Genomic DNA, 22,572 nt, shown 5'->3' on the forward strand with positions numbered 1-22,572 from the left:
TCAATGAATACAGTCACTATTTTTCTGTACAGAATCCAATTCATATTTTAGCACATTGGGTAAGGGACGTGTACCAGGCTCATTTATAAGGGGGTGTCGACGTTTCGACCCGTCTTAGGGTACAAAGGTAATTTGATGCCTTGACCATGCGGGTCTTCTTCAGGACAACAGGGGAAGAGGGGCAACCTGACGAAGTCCTCAGCTTGACTTAATGGTCTAGGAAAGGGGGCAAAACAGATGATCAGGATGTTGCATAGCTAATGTGATTAACACCTGCCAGAGCGGGTGTATGCTTACCTAGCGTAAATCCAGGAGTGGCTCAACCATGGATCACTAGTGGCAATAATTCAAAGACCATGTATGTGGTCTGGTCGGTTATATTTCACAGACACTCGAACTGAAAATAAACAGAATTGAACAGTGTGAGGGCCGGGTCGGCGATCTGCTCGCTCTGATGCGAGGATGGGGGCATAAAATTATATAAAAATCACAGTACATGCAACGCGGACTCAATCCGTTCTGCAGTATATCTCAAAGGAAACGGAATTCAATTTGGGCTTCTCATTTCCAGGACACTGGCCGTTCTAGGGGGGAGCAAAGTGAGTGATATAAGTACCAAATAGCCAGCGTTGTATGCTTAATCACCGAGAAGAGACCTCCCAGCGTTCTCACCTGCCTCTAATGCAGAGCGTGCTTCCCGTGGCGTCTCAACCGGAGGAAGCGGGGGCGCATGCGCTCTAAGTATATAAAGCGCACCGGGTAACCGTACACGTCGTGACGGTGCGTCGGTAAGAGTCAGAGTGGAAAGACTCACCGAAGCGTTACACCTGTAGTTTCATCGGGGCCTGCGATGTCCATCTGTGGTCCTACGGAGCCGTGTAATTGGACCATAGTCTACAGTGCCAGGAGTTGCTGGACACAATTGCGAATAGTGACTTAAAAACAAGGGCAGAACTCATGGTTCAATAAAATCAGTAGGCACACAGCAATTCTTAATTGTGTCATGCAATAAATGATTATGACAACCAATAATCCATTATAATGAATATACAGTTCATGGAGGAACATCATTTCTAAAATTACAATGAATGATTACAAACAAACACATGACAGACAATAGAACAATTGTTCCACGTGTATACAATTCAAACATACGTACAATTAAACATCCATAGGCTGTCAATGTAAAGGCCAAATTATACAGTGTTGACCAGTTGTAATCAAGGGCAATCTACCTGAAGCGAGAGATTAACAAACAAGGCCACATTGTACAGTATTAATCAGTTGTAATCATGAGCAATATACCAGTGGCGAGAGATTATTACCAAAAAACATACTAGCCAGTACTCATAATGGAGATCTGTCTATTAATCTCCTCCAACTCGTTCAATCCTCTATGGATAGTGTCCAAGGAATCTATCCATCTGCATTCCCTTCTGTTAAGTGTCATACTGAAGTCCCCTCCCCTGGGATTTGGCTTGATCTTTTCAAGAACCCACCATTTTAAACTATCAGCTGCATGGCCAAACTTCGTAAAATGGTCAACCAAGGGTGCTCCCACTGTTTTGCAGCGTATACGGCTGCAATGCTGGAGGATGCGACACTTGACTTTTTGAGTCGTCTGACCCACATACATAAAGTCACATGGGCAAACAATTGCGTATATGACCCCTGACGAGTTGCAATTACTGAAACCCTTCAGTGTGTGTACCTTTTCATTGTGTGTGAATGCATGGATTTCTTTGGTCAAAGGGCAGGCTTTGCAGGATCCACATTTATGGTGTCCCGTGGCGGACGGAACACCCCATAAAGTGGTCTGACCGGTATTGGGGGGCATAGGTAGTAAAGATTTAACCAAGTGATCTCGTATATTTTTCCCTTTCTTGAATGCATGTAAGGGGATTGGTGTGTTACCCAATTCGTCAGACACTAGGTGCCAATGTTTATTGACTATCTTTTTGATCTCATTGCTCTTTGTGCAGAATGTTGTGACACACACTAAGCGATCTTCCTTAGGGATCTCCTTAGACTTAGGGGTCAAAAGAAATTCCCTGTGGTTATGCCATGCCCTTTTGTGGGCTTTTTTAAGGAGCCTGATAGGGTAGCCACGCTCCAACAAACGTGCTAGAAGTCCGGCAGACTCATCAAAATAGTCTTCCTTTTTTGAGCAATTCCTGCGTAACCTCAGGAACTGTCCAAAGGGTAAGTTATCTCTGAGGTTACAAGGATGGTGGCTCGAGTAGCGAAGTAGAGTGTTCCTTTCACTGCTTTTTCTGTAGAGATTCGTGTGGAGTTTGCCCTGCTCGGATATTATAAGGATGTCAAGGAAATTGATCTTTTCTCTATTGTATTCAATGGTGAATTGTATATCGGTCGAACATGTATTGAGCCAATGATGGAACCTTTGAAGGTCTTCCACATCACCACGCCAAATGATGAGCACGTCATCAATATAACGTCGCCAGAGTTCTATCTTCGCCCTATATGGGTTAAGATCGCTAAGGACATATAGCTGTTCATAGTGACTCATATAGATAATGGCCAGATTCGGCGCAAAGCTAGCCCCCATTGCTACGCCCTTTGTTTGATTGAAAAACTGTCCCTGAAAATTAAAATAGTTCCTGGTCATTGCAATCTCAAGGAGTTTGATAATGAATTCTGTGGGAACTAGGTGTGGTGCCGGTCTCGTGTCAAGGGCCTGTTCCATACAATTCAATGCCTGGAGTTGGGGAATGTTGGTATACAAGGCAGATATGTCCATTGTCGCAAGTATTTGGGCATTGGAGTCAAAAGGATAATCATCCACTAATTGAATAGTCTGCATGGAATCCCTTAAATAAGTGGCAGTGTTCTTGGCTAAAGGTTTCAAGAAGACATTGATATACTTACACAGAGGCTCCAGAATAGAACCACAACCGGAGACAATTGGTCTTCCCGGAGGGTCTTTCATCCGCTTGTGTATTTTGGGGAGGGTGTAGATGGTGGGTAGTCTGGGATGTTTGTTGTTTAAATATTCATACTCCAGTTTACTCAAAAAACCTTCACCCAATGCATCTTTTGTAACTTTACTTATCAACTTGCCTATGTCCTGCGTAGGGTCTTTTTTGAGTCTAGAGTAGTTACCTTCCACAATTAATTGCGACTGGATCTCCTTCTTATAGTCCTCTGTGTTCTGCAGGACAATGGCACCCCCCTTATCAGCGGGTTTGATTACAATATTGCCATTTGTCCTCAAAGATTCTAGGGCATCTCGTTCCTCTTTGGTTATGTTATACCTAACATATTGTCGTTTTGAAAGGGCATTCACCACATCCCTCATCACCACTTGCTCATAAGCCAGTATTTTATGTGGTACAGCGTGTGTTGGGGGATTAAACTTGGATGGTGGTCGGAGGCCACTGCCTGAGAAGACAGGTTTATAAGGAGTTTTGAGGAAGAACTGTTTTAGACGGACTTTCCTAAAGAAATGATGTAATTCAAGTTTTAAGTTGAAATCATTGGGCATACATGTGGGGACAAAGGAGAGACCTTTTGAGAGAATTTCCTGTTCATTAGGAGTGAGTACATGGTCTGATAGATTGACTATGGGGTTGTCTGACTTGTGAATCACCATCTGTAGTGCTGGCGGCGTGTTTGAATTTCCCCGTGTGACTCCTGAAAGTGTGTCTGTTTCTTGGATTGGCCTCTCCCTTGATTCCACATTTGTCCTCTGGAACCCCCGGGTCTCCCCCAGGGGCGGCCCCGTCCTCGCTGACCCCACCATGGTTCCTCTGCTAAAAAAGGTTGCTGATTGGGGTAGTTGGATCCAGACGTCGAAGGTGCTACACTTGGGCCCGGACGTTCTAAGTCACTATCTGAACTGCTCCCTAGTGATGAACCAGAGAATGTGGTATACCTTCTGAAACCACTCCTCCCTCTGCTTGCAAAGGTGCCCTGTTGTTCCCTTATGTAGTAGCCTTCCTGGAGGTAAGGATAGGTTACTTTTTTATCATAAAATTTGATGTCCTTTGCTACCTTATCAAGCTTAGTTGCCTGTGTATAGACGTCATATTCCTGTATGGTCTTTTCTAATCTGTCAAGGGCTTCTTTAGCATTAAGCAGTGATCTATCCTACTTGTTAAGTATTGAGTCAGGATCATTGTTTGTTGTAATAATTCGATTCCCAGGTCCCTGGCTTTTTGGGACAACCCCATTTTTTGTAATGGCTACCTTTGTGCAGGCAAGTCCTGCGAGGGTTTATATGTAAATTTATGTTGTTTTGTAAAATTTGTTTGTATTTGTAGAGGATTAGGTTAGACTATGTCTGAGACCTTGTCCTCCAGTGAAGACTATATTGATAAACTCCTACCACAACAAGGAGTTAATACATTTTTGGGGAACACAACAACTAGCGTAGACTTAACCCTGAATGAGAAGATATCGAAGTTGGAACGTCTTGAGAAAAAAACTCATTAGAACACGCTTGCACGGACACACCTTAGCTAAGTATCTTCAATCCAACGTAATACCTGTAGGGTTACAAGTACGAAACGAACCCGCCATCTTCCTTGACAACCCCAAATTCAAGGAGAATTTCAGTTTTGTTTCAAACAATTGTTCCAGACATTGGATGGTCCTAGGGGTTGAGACCGCTGTAGAGGAAGTGGGTCGGTTGACTAAGGAGATCCTTGATTTAAAAAAAGGAGATAATCGAGGATAGATCACTGCTTAATGCTAAAGAAGCCCTTGACAGATTAGAAAAGACCATACAGGAATTTGACGTCTATACACAGGCAACTAAGCTTGATAAGGTAGCCAAGGACATCAAATTTTATGATAAAAAAGTAACCTATCCCTACCTCCAGGAAGGCTACTACATAAGGGAACAACAGGGCACCTTTGCAAGCAGAGGGAGGAGTGGCTTCAGAAGGTATACCACATTCTCGGGTTCATCACTAGGGAGCAGTTCAGATAGTGACTTGGAACGTCCGGGCCCAAGTGTAGCACCTTCGACGTCTGGATCCAACTACCCCAATCAGCAACCTTTTTTAGCAGAGGAACCATGGTGGGGTCAGCGAGGACGGGGCCGCCCCTGGGGGAGACCCGGGGGTTCCAGAGGACAAATGTGGAATCAAGGGAGAGGCCAATCCAAGAAACAGACACACTTTCAGGAGTCACACGGGGAAATTCAAACACGCCGCCAGCACTACAGATGGTGATTCACAAGTCAGACAACCCCATAGTCAATCTATCAGACCATGTACTCACTCCTAATGAACAGGAAATTCTCTCAAAAGGTCTCTCCTTTGTCCCCACATGTATGCCCAATGATTTCAACTTAAAACTTGAATTACACCATTTCTTTAGGAAAGTCCGTCTAAAACAGTTCTTCCTCAAAACTCCTTATAAACCTGTCTTCTCAGGCAGTGGCCTCCGACCACCATCCAAGTTTAATCCCCCAACACACGCTGTACCACATAAAATACTGGCTTATGAGCAAGTGGTGATGAGGGATGTGGTGAATGCCACTTCAAAACGACAATATGTTAGGTATAACATAACCAAAGAGGAACGAGATGCCCTAGAATCTTTGAGGACAAATGGCAATATTGTAATCAAACCCGCTGATAAGGGGGGTGCCATTGTCCTGCAGAACACAGAGGACTATAAGAAGGAGATCCAGTCGCAATTAATTGTGGAAGGTAACTACTCTAGACTCAAAAAAGACCCTACGCAGGACATAGGCAAGTTGATAAGTAAAGTTACAAAAGATGCATTGGGTGAAGGTTTTTTGAGTAAACTGGAGTATGAATATTTAAACAACAAACATCCCAGACTACCCACCATCTACACCCTCCCCAAAATACACAAGCGGATGAAAGACCCTCCGGGAAGACCAATTGTCTCCGGTTGTGGTTCTATTCTGGAGCCTCTGTGTAAGTATATCAATGTCTTCTTGAAACCTTTAGCCGAGAACACTGCCACTTATTTAAGGGATTCCATGCAGACTATTCAATTAGTGGATGATTATCCTTTTGACTCCAATGCCCAAATACTTGCGACAATGGACATATCTGCCTTATATACCAACATTCCCCAACTCCAGGCATTGAATTGTATGGAACAGGCCCTTGACACGAGACCGGCACCACACCTAGTTCCCACAGAATTCATTATCAAACTCCTTGAGATTGCAATGACCAGGAACTATTTTAATTTTCAGGGACAGTTTTTCAATCAAACAAAGGGCGTAGCAATGGGGGCTAGCTTTGCGCCGAATCTGGCCATTATCTATATGAGTCACTATGAACAGCTATATGTCCTTAGCGATCTTAACCCATATAGGGCGAAGATAGAACTCTGGCGACGTTATATTGATGACGTGCTCATCATTTGGCGTGGTGATGTGGAAGACCTTCAAAGGTTCCATCATTGGCTCAATACATGTTCGACCGATATACAATTCACCATTGAATACAATAGAGAAAAGATCAATTTCCTTGACATCCTTATAATATCCGAGCAGGGCAAACTCCACACGAATCTCTACAGAAAAAGCAGTGAAAGGAACACTCTACTTCGCTACTCGAGCCACCATCCTTGTAACCTCAGAGATAACTTACCCTTTGGACAGTTCCTGAGGTTACGCAGGAATTGCTCAAAAAAGGAAGACTATTTTGATGAGTCTGCCGGACTTCTAGCACATTTGTTGGAGCGTGGCTACCCTATCAGGCTCCTTAAAAAAGCCCGCAAAAGGGCATGGCATAACCACAGGGAATTTCTTTTGACCCCTAAGTCTAAGGAGATCCCTAAGGAAGATCGCTTAGTGTGTGTCACAACATTCTGCACAAAGAGCAATGAGATCAAAAAGATAGTCAATAAACATTGGCACCTAGTGTCTGACGAATTGGGTAACACACCAATCCCCTTACATGCATTCAAGAAAGGGAAAAATATACGAGATCACTTGGTTAAATCTTTACTACCTATGCCCCCCAATACCGGTCAGACCACTTTATGGGGTGTTCCGTCCGCCACGGGACACCATAAATGTGGATCCTGCAAAGCCTGCCCTTTGACCAAAGAAATCAATGCATTCACACACAATGAAAAGGTACACACACTGAAGGGTTTCAGTAATTGCAACTCGTCAGGGGTCATATACGCAATTGTTTGCCCATGTGACTTTATGTATGTGGGTCAGACGACTCAAAAAGTCAAGTGTCGCATCCTCCAGCATTGCAGCCGTATACGCTGCAAAACAGTGGGAGCACCCTTGGTTGACCATTTTACGAAGTTTGGCCATGCAGCTGATAGTTTAAAATGGTGGGTTCTTGAAAAGATCAAGCCAAATCCCAGGGGAGGGGACTTCAGTATGACACTTAACAGAAGGGAATGCAGATGGATAGATTCCTTGGACACTATCCATAGAGGATTGAACGAGTTGGAGGAGATTAATAGACAGATCTCCATTATGAGTACTGGCTAGTATGTTTTTTGGTAATAATCTCTCGCCACTGGTATATTGCTCATGATTACAACTGATTAATACTGTACAATGTGGCCTTGTTTGTTAATCTCTCGCTTCAGGTAGATTGCCCTTGATTACAACTGGTCAACACTGTATAATTTGGCCTTTACATTGACAGCCTATGGATGTTTAATTGTACGTATGTTTGAATTGTATACACGTGGAACAATTGTTCTATTGCCTGTCATGTGTTTGTTTGTAATCATTCATTGTAATTTTAGAAATGATGTTCCTCCATGAACTGTATATTCATTATAATGGATTATTGGTTGTCATAATCATTTATTGCATGACACAATTAAGAATTGCTGTGTGCCTACTGATTTTATTGAACCATGAGTTCTGCCCTTGTTTTTAAGTCACTATTCGCAATTGTGTCCAGCAACTCCTGGCACTGTAGACTATGGTCCAATTACACGGCTCCGTAGGACCACAGATAGACATCGCAGGCCCCGATGAAACTACAGGTGTAACGCTTCGGTGAGTCTTTCCACTCTGACTCTTACCGACGCACCGTCACGACGTGTACGGTTACCCGGTGCGCTTTATATACTTAGAGCGCATGCGCCCCCGCTTCCTCCGGTTGAGACGCCACGGGAAGCACGCTCTGCATTAGAGGCAGGTAAGAACGCTGGGAGGTCTCTTCTCGGTGATTAAGCATACAACGCTGGCTATTTGGTACTTATATCACTCACTTTGCTCCCCCCTAGAACGGCCAGTGTCCTGGAAATGAGAAGCCCAAATTGAATTCCGTTTCCTTTGAGATATACTGCAGAACGGATTGAGTCCGCGTTGCATGTACTGTGATTTTTATATAATTTTATGCCCCCATCCTCGCATCAGAGCGAGCAGATCGCCGACCCGGCCCTCACACTGTTCAATTCTGTTTATTTTCAGTTCGAGTGTCTGTGAAATATAACCGACCAGACCACATACATGGTCTTTGAATTATTGCCACTAGTGATCCATGGTTGAGCCACTCCTGGATTTACGCTAGGTAAGCATACACCCGCTCTGGCAGGTGTTAATCACATTAGCTATGCAACATCCTGATCATCTGTTTTGCCCCCTTTCCTAGACCATTAAGTCAAGCTGAGGACTTCGTCAGGTTGCCCCTCTTCCCCTGTTGTCCTGAAGAAGACCCGCATGGTCAAGGCATCAAATTACCTTTGTACCCTAAGACGGGTCGAAACGTCGACAACCCCTTATAAATGAGCCTGGTACACGTCCCTTACCCAACGTGCTAAAATATGAATTGGATTCTGTACAGAAAAATAGTGACTGTATTCATTGATACGTGACCAGGACACCTTGTACGGTGAATTGTAAACCGTGTATTTTGTTACTTATCTTAATTCTTCTATTGCTCTTTGAAAATTCTCTCCTCACACATTCACCTCTCAGCACCCTTACCTTATGCACGTTCCCTCTGGAGCAACCATGCGCCGAACTTTATATAATCAAAAAATTGTTGTAAATAAATAAATATCGCTTAATCAAATAGTGGATGTTGCATCGCTTCATGGTGAAGTGTCAAATTGAGTTTCTTGAGCTATGCTAAATGTAATTCAGCTCTAAATTTAACAAAGAACTAACGGGATGACATACTGCTGGTTTGTTAAGTATTGAGTCAGGATCATTGTTTGTTGTAATAATTCGATTCCCAGGTCCCTGACTTTTTGGGACAACCCCATTTTTTGTAATGGCGTGAAAAGAGACAGCAGATAGGGTGAAAACAACACTGCTGAAAATGTGAAATTGCAGGGAAAACGTGTAATACATGCAGTGTACATGAATTGATTAATTGTAAGGAAATAAATCCAATGTAAAATAAAAGCACATTTTTTAAAAGCATTCTTCAAAATAAAAGCACATTTTTTTAAGCATTTGTCAACCTTGTTTTTCCAGTTACAGACCTTAATTTAATGTGCCAGAGTGGTGTTTCAATATCACTAAAGCATTGACAGAGATGGCACATAGGGGGAAAGCAACATAAATAAGAAGCTGTATGCCAGTGTTAAAAGTAGGAAAGCACATTGCTTGTCCAGGAATAATACCACAACGCTTATAAAATTAATGAAACATATACTGTGTTGGAAAAAGAGGAGAAGGAATAAAGACGAGGAAGAACACATGTACTTGTCCATGCTCCAGGAAGGAGCGAACACAACAAAGGAAGGGGAGCCTACAGCCAATGGTATGCTGTGGGCCTGTCGTAAGCCACTGTGGGCAGGTTGTAAGCCTTGCAGCACAGCACATGCACTGTGTAGGCAAGACCTAAAAACTGGAGTGGAAGGCAGGAAAAGAACAAGTTTATCCCGCGTTCCGTGGGTAATCTGGAAATTGGGCACAATCTGTGTTCGATCCTGATTTCAGATTCCAAATCAGGTGCAAATTCTGCATGGAACAGTGGTTTCCTTCCCAGGCAAATCTCTCCAGGTACTACTTCGAGGAATCTGTATGCTGAGAACAGGTCGGAAATGTTAACTGCAAGCCCTTTTACCATTTTGTAAAAGCACAACCACATGTTATTCCTGAATCCAACCTGCTAAACCTGGATCAGGAATGTAAAACCACCAGAAGTAATACTAAGGGCATGCATCAAAGAAATTTCCCTGTGATATTTTATCCCCTGATCATTTCTGACACGTTCGACATAGGGCCCAAAGACGCAAAAAAGGTTTCACCAAAAGCACACATTTCGGAAACAGCCGATTCTAAGAACCTATGTCATACATCGTTAATATATTCTTGCATGTACTTTAACACCAACTCTAACTTAATACAGCCACTGCTTTTATAGTGATCTCCCATAAATCCACCCTAAATTCCTACCCACAATCCTAATTTCAACCACCAGCCCCTATGTGCCAAACCAAAATGCTCAATCACAACAAATATGGATACGTAAAGGATGATGTACTTCTTACGATGTAAGTACCTTCTGAACCTTGACTACAACACTCTTTTACTGGTCAATAACAATAAGTCCAAGTGGTTCAAATGTATGGCTAGATAAATAATTCCACACACAAGAAACAGCTTCATCATTCCTTCTTAGATGCAAATGGCATTTAAGAGCCGTGCTTTGACCAGTTCTCGATTTCACACAAGAGGAGAGCAAATGTTGATTTAGACCTTTGAATCTTCCTGTTCCAAAGATTTTTATTGGCATTTAAAATATCATAAGATAGTTAGTTCAACATGCCTGCCACATGGTGCAGGGATTAACAGAAGCTCCCATTTTTCCATGAGAGATTGTGCTGCGGACGGTTTCCAACCGCAGCACATGTTCCCATAGGGAAATGGGAGCATGCGACTGCACCATGTGTGGCTGCATTGTAATTGCAGTGTCAGAACAGCGGACCGGAGGTCGGTTGGTTCCGAGACCGCAACTGTGTCCGCCCGACATCGTAATGATGCCCATAGCATTTTAAGCAGCTTTGAGGTGCAGGGCTTTGTATTGTCCCAGCATTTCAAGTCCCTCAATATTATGCTCAGTTTCTCATACCACAAGTTTTAAATGCAATTAAAGGGCTTTTCAATAAATAAAGAAAAAAACAAATGAGGTAAAACTTCAATAACTTCGATTAGAATTTCTCATCAAGAATCTACACAAATTCAAAAGAACATAATTTAACATATAGAATTAGCATGGTCTTCTTAAAGAGCTCCAAAACCTTCTAGGATTCAGATTTAAAGCTGAACAAAAACTTAAGATGTGTTGGTCAGATCTTACAGGATGGACACAAGGACGACTACAGAAAGGTCTAAACTAGGGTCTTTCCACCTGCAAAGATATAAGATGGCCTAACATTCAATTTTGACAATTGATTCAAAGTAAAAAAAAAAATTGGCATTTATTTAAATATCATCGCGATGAAATACCTCACATTAAATTAACCACTTTATTAAAAGTTGATCAAGCAGGACTTTTGCCAATTCACAGTTTCTGCTCCGTAACCCAAGACAAAACCCTGCCAACCCTCCAAACACGTTAAGCTTAAGGTCAATAACAGACAGAAGTTATCCACATAGAAAACATAGCAACGATACCCATTAGAAAGTATTTTTGCAATAATCAAACAGACTTATTAATGACTGAGTTAAAGGAAGAAGTAGTGCCCGAGTCAGTTTCCAAGTGAAATATTTTCTTAAAAGAAGTTCTTTCTGTGGGGCGAATAAGTGCAGAAGGGGTAAACCCCTGACTGGAGTGGCTTTCTGTCTGGATTAATCAGCAGAATGTCTTTTCGTACGGGCATCATACAGGTAGAGTAGGCAGAGAAGAGGAAGCGCATTGAGGCGGTGCACCTCCAAGACCATGCACCATCCAAGAGTTCTTATAGTCTGCAGCTGATTATTTTCTCCACCTTCCCCAGTGTTTGGTTTACATTTCCATGCTTGGTAGGTACCTTGACTTGCTTAACCGTTCTGCTTCCAATCGATGTGCTTCATCCTGCTCATTCCTCTTCTGATTGCTGCCTCTACACGTCGCTGCCTCATCTGTAGGTCACTCCACCTATTTGATGAACAAATTGACCATTCCGATATGTCACTTCCTGCCGCTCCAGGACACACCCAATGGTTAACTTTACATTTATCCATTCATATGGGTTGCTCCATTTCGCTCCTAGGACAATCAGACTGCTAACAGTTTGCTGAATTCCTATGCTCATTCCTAATTGCTCGTTCTATTCCTAATTTCTCGTTCCTATCGGTTGCTCCCTATACCCCCTAAGTGGATGTTGCAAAGCAGTGGTTCTTAACCTACTACTGGAAGCCAGGACCCTCTCACCCCCCACCCCTCCACCACAAGTGTTTTTTCTCTCCATACATCATTCTGAAACCCTCCATTTTTGCTCTTTCTTCTTCTGCACTCTTTTCACTCCTGGACATAATTGCATCTCACGCACTTAATCACCTCCCCACACACACAATATATCCATTCAAATGTAAACACTTGGGATCGATCAATATTTCTGCAGATTTATCCCTCCTTCACACACTTTCATATAAAATCACAGATGGCACATGCCAGTACAGCTCTGTGCACATGCAGGAAGGCCAAGGATTGGATGTTGAAGTACTCTGAAAACCTTAATAACTCACAGATAGTCAGTAGGCAGTTAGAGAGATACTTGCACTGCCTTCACCGTCAACGCCAAACCTCTCACTTACGGCCCGTTAGAAAGACCGCCCACAACCAGAACACAGAGACAATCCCAAACGACCCAGTCCACAACAAGCACAATATAATATTCAGTATGAAAAAAAATTACAGGAAAACAACGTGCTGGAAAAAGCAAATAACCTTTGGGAAGTAAATTAAGTAACACGTGAGAAATGTAAAAAAGAGCTTTCTCACTGACTCCATATTGATTAAATGTTACTACTGACCTTTGACCCCAGTTTCGCAAGATCTCAATTAACACTCACTTGATGAGAGGATGAGACTACAAGGCTGCAGAGGATGAGGGGGTCACTGCAGGACACACTCCATATGGAATACAAAAGTGCCCGCTTACCCAGGCCCTGAGCAGCCAGGGCATGCGCCTCTCAGCCTCAAAACACAAGAAAGGAGTCACCGCTGTCCTGTGTGGGGGAGAGGCGTGGCCAGTACTGGAAGGGAGAACAAGTGGGTCTGTTTGTTGCTGATCAAGAGACCGCAGCACGAGCTCCGAGCAAAGTAATAGTGCCTCGCAACTCGCCTCGGACTGCACTATCGGAGCGGACAAGTAAATGAAATGAGCACAGAGACAGCAGAACAAGACTGATTACCGTGGCGTACATATGGCTTAATGATGTTTGGCCTAATTTGTTCACTCCAGCCAACCCTCCACTTTCGTTCACAATCCTTGTGTGACGTAAATGTACGCAGGGTCACTAATGAGAATGCCTTCGTTGGCTGGAGACAGCTTGTAATAGCGCTAGGCACTCAAGCCCGTGGACCCCAAGGGAATGAGTTGGTCTGTGGCCAGCTGTTTAAGAACAGCTGCCTCAGAGCATTTCCCATGTTCGGCTGCAGAACACCCAGCTCCTTTAGGCTATGGGTGGACTCCTCTGAGCATATGTTATAGCTAGTTGCATAATGTGTTGATCCTCTGCCACCCCAGTCTGGACTGGAGAGCATATATTTTCTCACTTGGGAGCAGGATATCACCTTCACTCCATGAAATGCTGTTCTGTCAACAGAGGGTGTTTTAAATCCTCTGCCTTGTCCACTGAAGTCCTATGCAGAGGTGTCAACTTCTTCATAAACGCATTACTGTTCATCAGTCTTCGTTCCCACCTCATTTGAAAGACCTTACCAATTTTGAAAGTAGACGAGTGGGCAGTAAATAACCCCTGCTGGCTGTTCTGAAGAACATTAGAGAAGCAGAGAGCGACATTCACCTCGTATAATTTAATGGTATATATAAAGTTAAATTAAAACAAGCACAGGCAAAGCCAATAGGTCTCGCCTATCCAAGAGATAGTCTTTGTGAATGTGTTTCAGCCATGTGGTCTACAATGCACTACCCTATACCTCTATCAATATATCTTCTACCTCCACTCTCTGACTCATTCCAAACCTCATTCTACTACTATGATCCCCAAAATACTGTTTATATACTTTACCCTCCTTTATTCCTCCTTGGGTCACCCCAAAGCACATTTTAATACTATGATCTACCAACAATTCATCTAAATTCTTCACTCACCTATCCCTCCTTTGACTCATCCAAAAACTCATTTTACTACTATGATCACCCTAATCCATATCTAGAGATTCTCCCCTCCTCCATCTCTCCTTATACTCATCCGAAACCTCATCTTATTACTATGATCGCCCAATAAACACTTTCTAGACTCTGCCCTCTTCTATCCCTCCCCATTATCGTTTTCATTTCAATTTACAGACTCACATGTCCAACGCTCAAATTAATTCAAATTTCACTACACTAAACCACTATTAATCCTTTTTGGGTTCCAGAGTAGCATGCTACTCGCCAAAAAGCGTTTGGACGCCTCGTCAGGGGTAGTAAACGCTATAGAAATGCAATTACAATGCAATACAATACAATACAATAATGGAAGACTGCACTTCACAAAGCTAGCACCCTTCACCTCTAACAATTTTTCATGTAGATATTCAAAGTGGTTTGGACTGTACGATACCGATGTTTTGTCACTTGCCTGACAAAACAGTGCTGCAGTTGGAAGTCGCAAAATACCACTGGGTAGGGTAGAGTGGGGAAGAGAGAGGAGTGGAGGAGGTTTGGGTAGTGGGTGGGGGGGGGGGATACGGAAGGGGGTGTGAAACCATGCAAACAATGACGAGCATTTTATGGGATCCTCCCCTGGTTTGGTTATAAGGGTAATCACCGCTTCCTTCACTGAATCAGTGTGGGTGCCCATGTCACCAACGTGGTTATAGAGGTGAGCGAGAACGGGGCCAGCTGGGCGCCAAAGGTTTTGAAAAACTAGGCGTAAAGTAATCTAAACCGGGCACTTGACCGGTCTGTAGGCGATTATAGTAGAGAGAAATTCATCTGGGGGGGATATCAGCCTCCAAAAGAAGTGCCTCTCAGGGTGGCAGACGTGAAATACAAGTATAATCAAGATACACAGTGATCTCAGAAGTGGTAGTGGAATTGGAGGTGTAGAGGTCTGCATAGAAACGTTCAAAGGTGTGTGCAATGTCCTGATCTGTGTAGACCTCACTTCCCTCTTCTGGGTAGATTTCTGTTATTCTAGTCTTGTGAGTCATGACCTGCAATTTGTGGACAAGAAGTCAGCCCGCTTTGTTGTCCTCCCACTCCGTAATATTTTGGTTTCATGTAGAGAAAGGCGTACTCCTCCCAGTGCATATCTGGCTAGGGTCAGCGGTCATCACACTATGGGCGCTAGACTGCTTGTGGACTCTCTGAAGAGCTCATATTCAGTCTTCCAGGGAGGCACGTTTCTCTCATCTCAATTTATTGAGACAGGACGACATAGCTATGAACGTGCCTCTAAGAGATGCTTTCAATGCATTCCGTAATAGGGAGATGGGGGTACCTGGGATACTGCTGTCACGGAGGAATTGTTGGTCCGCCTCCTTAATCTCATTTACAGTGGCATTGTATATTAGGAGTTTATTGTTAAGGCACCAGGTCTGGGAAGGTGCTGCAGTCCCCGGATCTGAAAGGAGACAATGATGGGGAAATAGCCAGAGAGAGCAGAGAAACCTGCCTCCGTTTGCACATTGGCCGCAAAAATACAGCGTGAGGCCGGAAAGCAGTTGATATGGGCATATGTCTGATGTGCCGCCGAGAAAAAGGTGCATGTCCTATCAGCAGAGTGTTGCGACTGCCAGACGTCAATTAGTTCAGTTAGCCAGGGCAGCCCTTCTGGTGTAAAAGCCCCAGTTTGTCCCAGTCTTTGGGTCGATCTGATCAGGTTGGTATGGAGCACAAGGTTAACATCTACCACTATTACAAGGTCGGCATCAATGGATGTGGTAACTAGGCCTATGGCATGGAGTATAAATTGCTGTTGATGGTCGATTGGTGCATACAGTGTGGCAAGTCTTAAAGTGTAGGAATGTACGGAGATATGTCATGAAAGGAGTCTTCCTCTTGTCTCTGCCTGTGTTTGGGTGACGTTTCCCTGGTACTTAGTAGCAGCAGGATCGCCCACACCCATTCTCTTGCCTGGTCCTGAGGAGCAGTATTGGCTGTCAAACCTGCAGGATTACTGCCGTCCCAATCCATCCTCAGAAGGTGCGTCTCCTGATGGAGGCCAATATCATATTCAGAGGTGCGGAGCAGGGATAAAAGCACAAAGTACTTCGTGGGTGCGTTAAGTCCATGGACATTAAGGCTATGTTTTCTAATCATGTCCCTTGTGGCATGTGGAGATTGGCCTATGGAGAGTGTGGAGGGGGGTCATCAGCCTGCTGTGTGCCCTAGCCCTGTCTAGTGGCATATCGCTGAGGATATCGGATAGTCCAGGCATAGGAGGGCAGGGGAACGCAACTACTGGATGCGGGAGGGAGGTCTGTAGTGTCAGTGATTCCCGTGATAGAGTGGGCCGTGTCTCTTCCTCCGGAGTGCTGGTCAAGCCCAAGACCAACCTGGCTTTAGCCACAGTACGGATCAATTGTGTTTTGTTGTCCCACACAAGGTCAGGCGGAACGGGTGACCACACTTGTATTTAATACCTTTGTCACGGAGGAGCGTAGTGGCAGGTTTGAGCAGGTGGCGCCGCTGGAGTGTGATCGGAGACAAGTCTTGGTATAGCCAGATTTTTGTGCCCTCCAATAGGTTTAGACAGTGGTCGCGTGCTGCCCGCATGATGGCTTCTTTCTTTCTGCAGTGGTGGATGCAGGTGACACTGTCCTGCGTGGAATCTGTTGCAGCGGGTCACCTTCCCTCTCTGTGAGTAAAGTCAAGGACTAGGTCTTTCACATCCAGTTGCGAGAGGATATGAAGAAAGAGTCAGGGAACATAACCTTCTAAATCTCCTGAATACACAAGTAGCGGGACCCCTTAATATTGGAGCGACGTGAGAGGTTGTCCTGGTCTTCCAGATGTATTTGTGACTGTGGTCTGGAGTTACAGGAGTTAACCTGGTAATTGTCGAGTTCCTCCTCTTTGGCATCATTGTTAATCTAGAAGGTGGTGACAAGGTGGCCCATCTCCGCAACGTCTGTTATTTACTTCTTTGATATCAGAGGTAACTTTGTCAGGGAGAACCACGAGATCTTCCCTTATTTGACAAACAGGGATTCAATGCACACTCGGATAACGGCAATGGGGCGTCCCACATGCCAGACTTCAGGGTGAGCCTCTCGTGGGGGGAGTGCAATCTTTCAGCGCATCTCCGCTGGTCAGATCTGAGTTTTTTGACGTGGCTTTGGTAAGCATGTCCTAAAGGGTGGAGTTCTTCCGGTTCCGCTGCGTTACCATGGCTGCAAGAGGGTATTTCCGTGTCGAGGGCCCAGGGCGACAGAGTCCTATGGTCTGTGCTTATAGGCGGCCCCCCCTTGTACGAATGGGGTGCTCTCGCTTCAAAATTGTTCGGTTATTGCCGACTAGTCAAACTCCTCTGCTCTTCCGTTCAGGTGTCATTGCTCAGAGCAGTCCGAAGTATGAGTGGGGGTGTGGGTATGCGGCCCTGGTCCCACTCGTTTTGACCCCTCCCCCAGGCACCGCCTGCTGAGGTTTAGCGAGGCTCTGGTGAATGGCAGACTGCAAGTGTGGTCAGAGTCTGAGTCACAACCCTCTCCCTCCGGACCGCAATTGTCGAGTATGGCGTGTTCGCCTAATCATGGGTAATATGGTGAGGGTCACCTGACAGCTGCTCCGTAGTGCTTCCTCCTTGTGGGAATCTGTAAGGGTGGTCTGCTGCGTTACTGTCTTCATAGGTGGTGAGGCACCAAGCAGGGCCAATTCGAGTAAGTCTCAGGAGTGGAGCATGCAGCGCTTACCTTGGAAGCAAGGTCCGCAACTCAGTGGTCTCAGGTCAGAAATTGGTCTCTCCTGCAGGGTTCCTGATGGGTGCAGATGCCCAAGCAAACATGTGGCCAGATCGGATTCACAGATCATCAGCTACGGAGGGGCACCATGCAGCCTCTGGTATGTGACCCCCGCTCAGCCTCCGTGGCACCTGGTGAGGATGGGCAGCTGCAGTGTGGCATGCGCAGCACCTACAGGGCCAGCCCCAAGCCCCACTGGCCTTCCCAGAGGGTCGCCACCTCATGGCCGGTGCCATTAGGTTGCGGAGTAATGTCCCGGGTTTTACCGCCTTCAGGAGACTTGGGAGGAGGGGAGCACAGGACATGGTGGGGCTGCGCCCTTTTCTGTGGTTCTGTGGCCAACGTCTTCCTAGGCGAAACGTCACCAACCGCATCACAATGGGCAGCCTTTAGTCCAAATGTAGTGTTGAAAGGGGTAGTTTGGAGGTAGTCATATCCCACATGCCTTGACCTGCTCTTGGTAGCACTGTAATGATCGCTACTTTAGTCATAACAGGAGGCATAGCCTTCTCTCCGGTTGATAAATGTAAATCTAGTAGGCATGGTGTTAATTTGTTTCAGAAGGTTTTATATAACTCTATAGGAAGGCCATCCCTGGCCGGTGATTTACCAGTAGCTAACTGATCGACAGCAAGGACGATCTCACTCAATGTGAAACGTGTTGTCTAGATCGGTCTTTTGATCCATTGTTAGTTGTGGTAATATTGCCGATTGTACATACGCATCTTGCAGCAAAGTGTGGGCAACTTGTCCTAGTTCCTAAATCTGTCTATACCAAGCGGTGAAAAACTCATAACTAATGTATTGGACAAGGAGGGTAGATACCTTGGGATGGTTTATTGCAAAAATGGCTATATGCTGAACTTCTGTTCTAAGCAGCCTGACTATAAGGTAATATTATAGATCTCTTTCAGCATGTTTCAATGCAGTATACTCTTTGTAGCCGTGTAAGCTCAACCTATTATGGAGCTCTGCGTGTTGCTGTGGCAAGTGGAGATTTGCTACGTCAGCTGCGAATTGTTGTTGCATGTGAAGAAGATTGCATGTGTCCTCTCCGCTGTGCAAAGGTCTTTCTCCAATGTGTCCATTTGCCTTCATAGTGCCATTTTAACCATACCGTTATCTCAATACTTATGTCTTGAATGTAGACTTTGAAAGTCTCCCATTTGTCAGCGTGTTGCCACAGAAGGCTGCATTTGACAGGGCCTGTAGGCTGAATCACCTAGGCTGAATCATCTAATGTGGTCAGTTGAAATCACCACGAACTTATGATGGCTGAAGTATTCGCCCATCACAGGGTTAATTTCAATGAGTTGTAACACTAAAGGGTTCTTGCTAAGTATTTGATCCCCATAATCGAATCACAGAGATGTGTAGTGGAAAAGATCATCTCTATACGAGTATATAACGTATGCAGCGCATAACAGAGCATTCCCTTAATAACGGTTGTGTTGCTCTCTATGTTTAAACAAGTTTCCAGTCTACTGCCAAATTTTTACATTTTTAAGTCTTGCCTGAGCCATCGCGCATGCACTGCTCTGCGAGGCTTTAGTAAGGACTTTCAACTGGGACCACACGCATGCAGCACGCAATTGGCCAAAGGCGGGTGCATGTCGCGCCTTCTCTTTCCCCTGGCCTAGGGAGCGAGCAGCAGTGTGACCGGGTGCCAGCTGCAAACCTCACATTCCTTAAGCAGGGGGGCACTGGCTGCCAGCTGGCTGCTGCTCGCTCCTGAGCTCCTTAGGACTGCAGTCCTCCCCTCCCACTCCATCAGGCCATGCCGTGTCACATGACACTTCTGCCGCGGCTGCTGCTCGCTCCCGGTCTTGTTTTTGTCAGGACACCATTCCCGGGTGTCAGTTTTTCAGTCACAGCGCAATTAAAAGAGATGGCTGTGGAGGGCGCTGCCCTGGATCAATAGGAAATGTTACTACTAGTACGTCCAAGTCCATAAATCTGTTCTAATCGCTATCTTGCGGTAAAAGCGATTCCTGGCCGCCGGGAACGTTCAAAATTAAGTCGAAGTTTTACGCAATCGAATGAATGATCAGCTCCTTAAAGCTATCTGAAAAAGAAGCCGTGGGCCTGACTATGAACCTGCTCTCCCCACCATCCGCTCACATCAGCATGACTTCCATAACAGAGCCTTACTCACTAGGCATTGTATCATTTTTAGGAATATTGAGCCAAGGAAGGTTGTAACAATGCTTTCAGGTGAGTACGCCCTGCTCAGCCTACAGCCTTACTAAGATAGGCTTCACTGCACAGCAAATGTCAAACTGGCTTGTCTTTGATCACAAGGACGCCTGCTCACATAAATTGCTCCAGGGGTGCTATTCGCGCAAAGGTGCTATTTAACATCAATTTGTAAATTGGGAGTGTGTGCTGTTTTTCTCCCTTTCTTTTTGCAGCGGTCATTGCCAATTTTCAGGAGCACAAATAAATGATCAGATTTTGTTTACGGAGTTCGCATGTGCTCGCATTCTGTAGATTATTCGTAATGTTTCTATGTGGATAATATAGGAACAATACTTGGCGCCGCAAATCAGAAATGATGAACATTTGCGTAGGACCGCATTGCCTCCTCATCCTTTCCTTCGTCCCTTTCCCTGCTCTATGAAGAGAAAGCCACTACTCAGTCATAAGTAACTAAAACTCTAACCCCTTGTCCCTCTTTGCTTTCTATACTCCGTTTACCAGTCTTGTCCACCGCTAGCCCGCAAAGGGCAACAGCACCAAAAGGACTTGCTGTTTTTTTTCGTGTGCCCACAGGAGAGTCATGTATCTTTGACGCTGGCTGGTTCAGAGTTCAATCATTGTGGGTTCAAGGGACAATGGTCATTATTTTGGTGGCTCTTTCACAGCCGTCCCTTCTCTGAACTTGCCTTGCTTCCATCGGGACATGGTTCCAGCAAGGACGATGGAAGCACATGGGATGCGTAGCCTGTGTTGTACTCCAAAGGGGGCCAGAAGTACTTGTGTATTATGCATGCGGAAGATACGCCTACTCAGCAGCAGTGGTTTGGTTGGCCCGCTTTCCACCATCTTTTAGTGCGAGGATTGGAGGAACTCCTGTGCCACAGAGGCAGCATCCTCTCCATGGTTATGCTACATTTTCTGTTGCTAGTGTTATTTTTTGCTTTGCCAATGTTGTTTTATGGACTGTCGATCTGTGGGATAGGTGGCATATACAAGCAGCTGGCCACCTAAAACAACACCAGAGGAGCTATTTATGGTCTTATATTTAAGAAGCCTGGGACTCTTCTAGCTAGCACTCGGGAATTGTTCAGGCCATTCCACAGGCCTACTATTTCTAAGATTCCTGTAAATACTGCTATTGGGCAGCTGATGAGACTAGGACATTGGTCCCTCAGTCAGTTCATGGATAAACTCTATCCTTTGACCAAGGGTTACATGGATACGCCAGTCCCGACACCTTAGATCCTATGCTTACTAACCTGACAGGCAGGTAACGGCTCTCACTGAATATGTTCACAGAATTAGTGGATAAATAGTTATAATCTTCCCTGGCGAGATCCTGCGCTGGAAGGAGTTTCTCTCTACAGGCTGTAACCTAGTGTAGTGTATGGGTCGCAGTCCGTGGTCCAAGACATACAGGCTTTTTCAAAGTCAATGACGACTGATCTCAGTTGCTAGCACACATGGAAACCCAGGCTAAATTTCTTTTCATTGTTGCTTTTGACATCTAAAGGCTTCTCGAATGTTATCTAGTGCAGTCGTTGCAGCCCAGAAACAATTGCACCTAAGGGACTAGAACGAGGACAGAGCACAGAAGTCTTGGTTGTTTTGATTATTTTTGGTGGGTCAGATGTAGTTCAGGGAATAAGTGGAAGCTGTACCACACAAGTGCTTTCAGAACCAGAAGTACCTACCCTTTCTGGCTCCTGGTCAGGTATTCAGAGAAAGACAGGAAACCATGCAAGCAGCTAAAGATAGTCGTTATGAACCTATTCCATTCGTCTCGCTTTCAGGTGAGGGGTTATCTGGGAGTTTTGCCCAGATACTGGATGATACCCCTGAACATGCCAAAAGGTCTCGCTTTTGGGACCTTATACGTATTTAGTTATGCAGCACAATATCCTTGGTGCAACAACATCAACTGTTGCATGGCTAAACACTTATAAGGTCTCAAAGGCGAGACCTATTGGCTATGCCAATGCTTGTTCCATATGTCGTACAGAAGGTACTTTAGGCAAAGGGAGGAGTGAGCGGTCTGTGATCTAGGGGGGCGCGGGGGGGGGGGGGGAAGGGGTCAGTGCTCAATCAAACTACCTGCAAGCAGGGGCTGGCGCCACACAGTTGTTTCTCTAAGGCAGGCGGCAACTGCTACACCCCCACCCCCACCCCCCATCTCACCAGCCCACTCTGCTGGCAGTCCCTCGCAGCACAGTGTTCGCAGTACTCCGAACACTCGACGGCTCCCCACATTCATAGAGGGAACCCGCTTAAGTTTGGAACTATCCAAACTCTAGAATGGCAGTCCTTCGGCAGAATATTTATCATCTTTCAGGGCCCCAATTCAGAGCACCTCTATTCACAT

The 22,572-nt window shown here is 45.1% G+C and overlaps 1 protein-coding gene across 10 annotated transcripts in view; it reads right to left on the bottom strand.

Annotated features, from left to right (window-relative positions):
- The window catches only part of TAX1BP1 (Tax1 binding protein 1), a 712,600-nt gene that overhangs the window by 656,286 nt on the left and 33,742 nt on the right, over positions 1-22,572 (bottom strand). For 4 of the 10 annotated variants that reach the window (XM_085631617.1, XM_085631615.1, XM_085631613.1 and 1 more), the window contains exon 2: positions 11,923-12,029. The exons of the other annotated variants lie outside the window; for them this stretch is intronic. The gene's annotated coding sequence lies outside the window, so the exon portion shown is untranslated. The remainder of the gene's footprint in view (positions 1-11,922; positions 12,030-22,572) is intronic. 10 annotated transcript variants of the gene reach the window in all.

The sequence above is a fragment of the Triturus cristatus genome, chromosome 10 (genome assembly GCF_964204655.1).
Source record: "Triturus cristatus chromosome 10, aTriCri1.1, whole genome shotgun sequence".
NCBI classification, from domain to species: domain Eukaryota; kingdom Metazoa; phylum Chordata; class Amphibia; order Caudata; family Salamandridae; genus Triturus; species Triturus cristatus.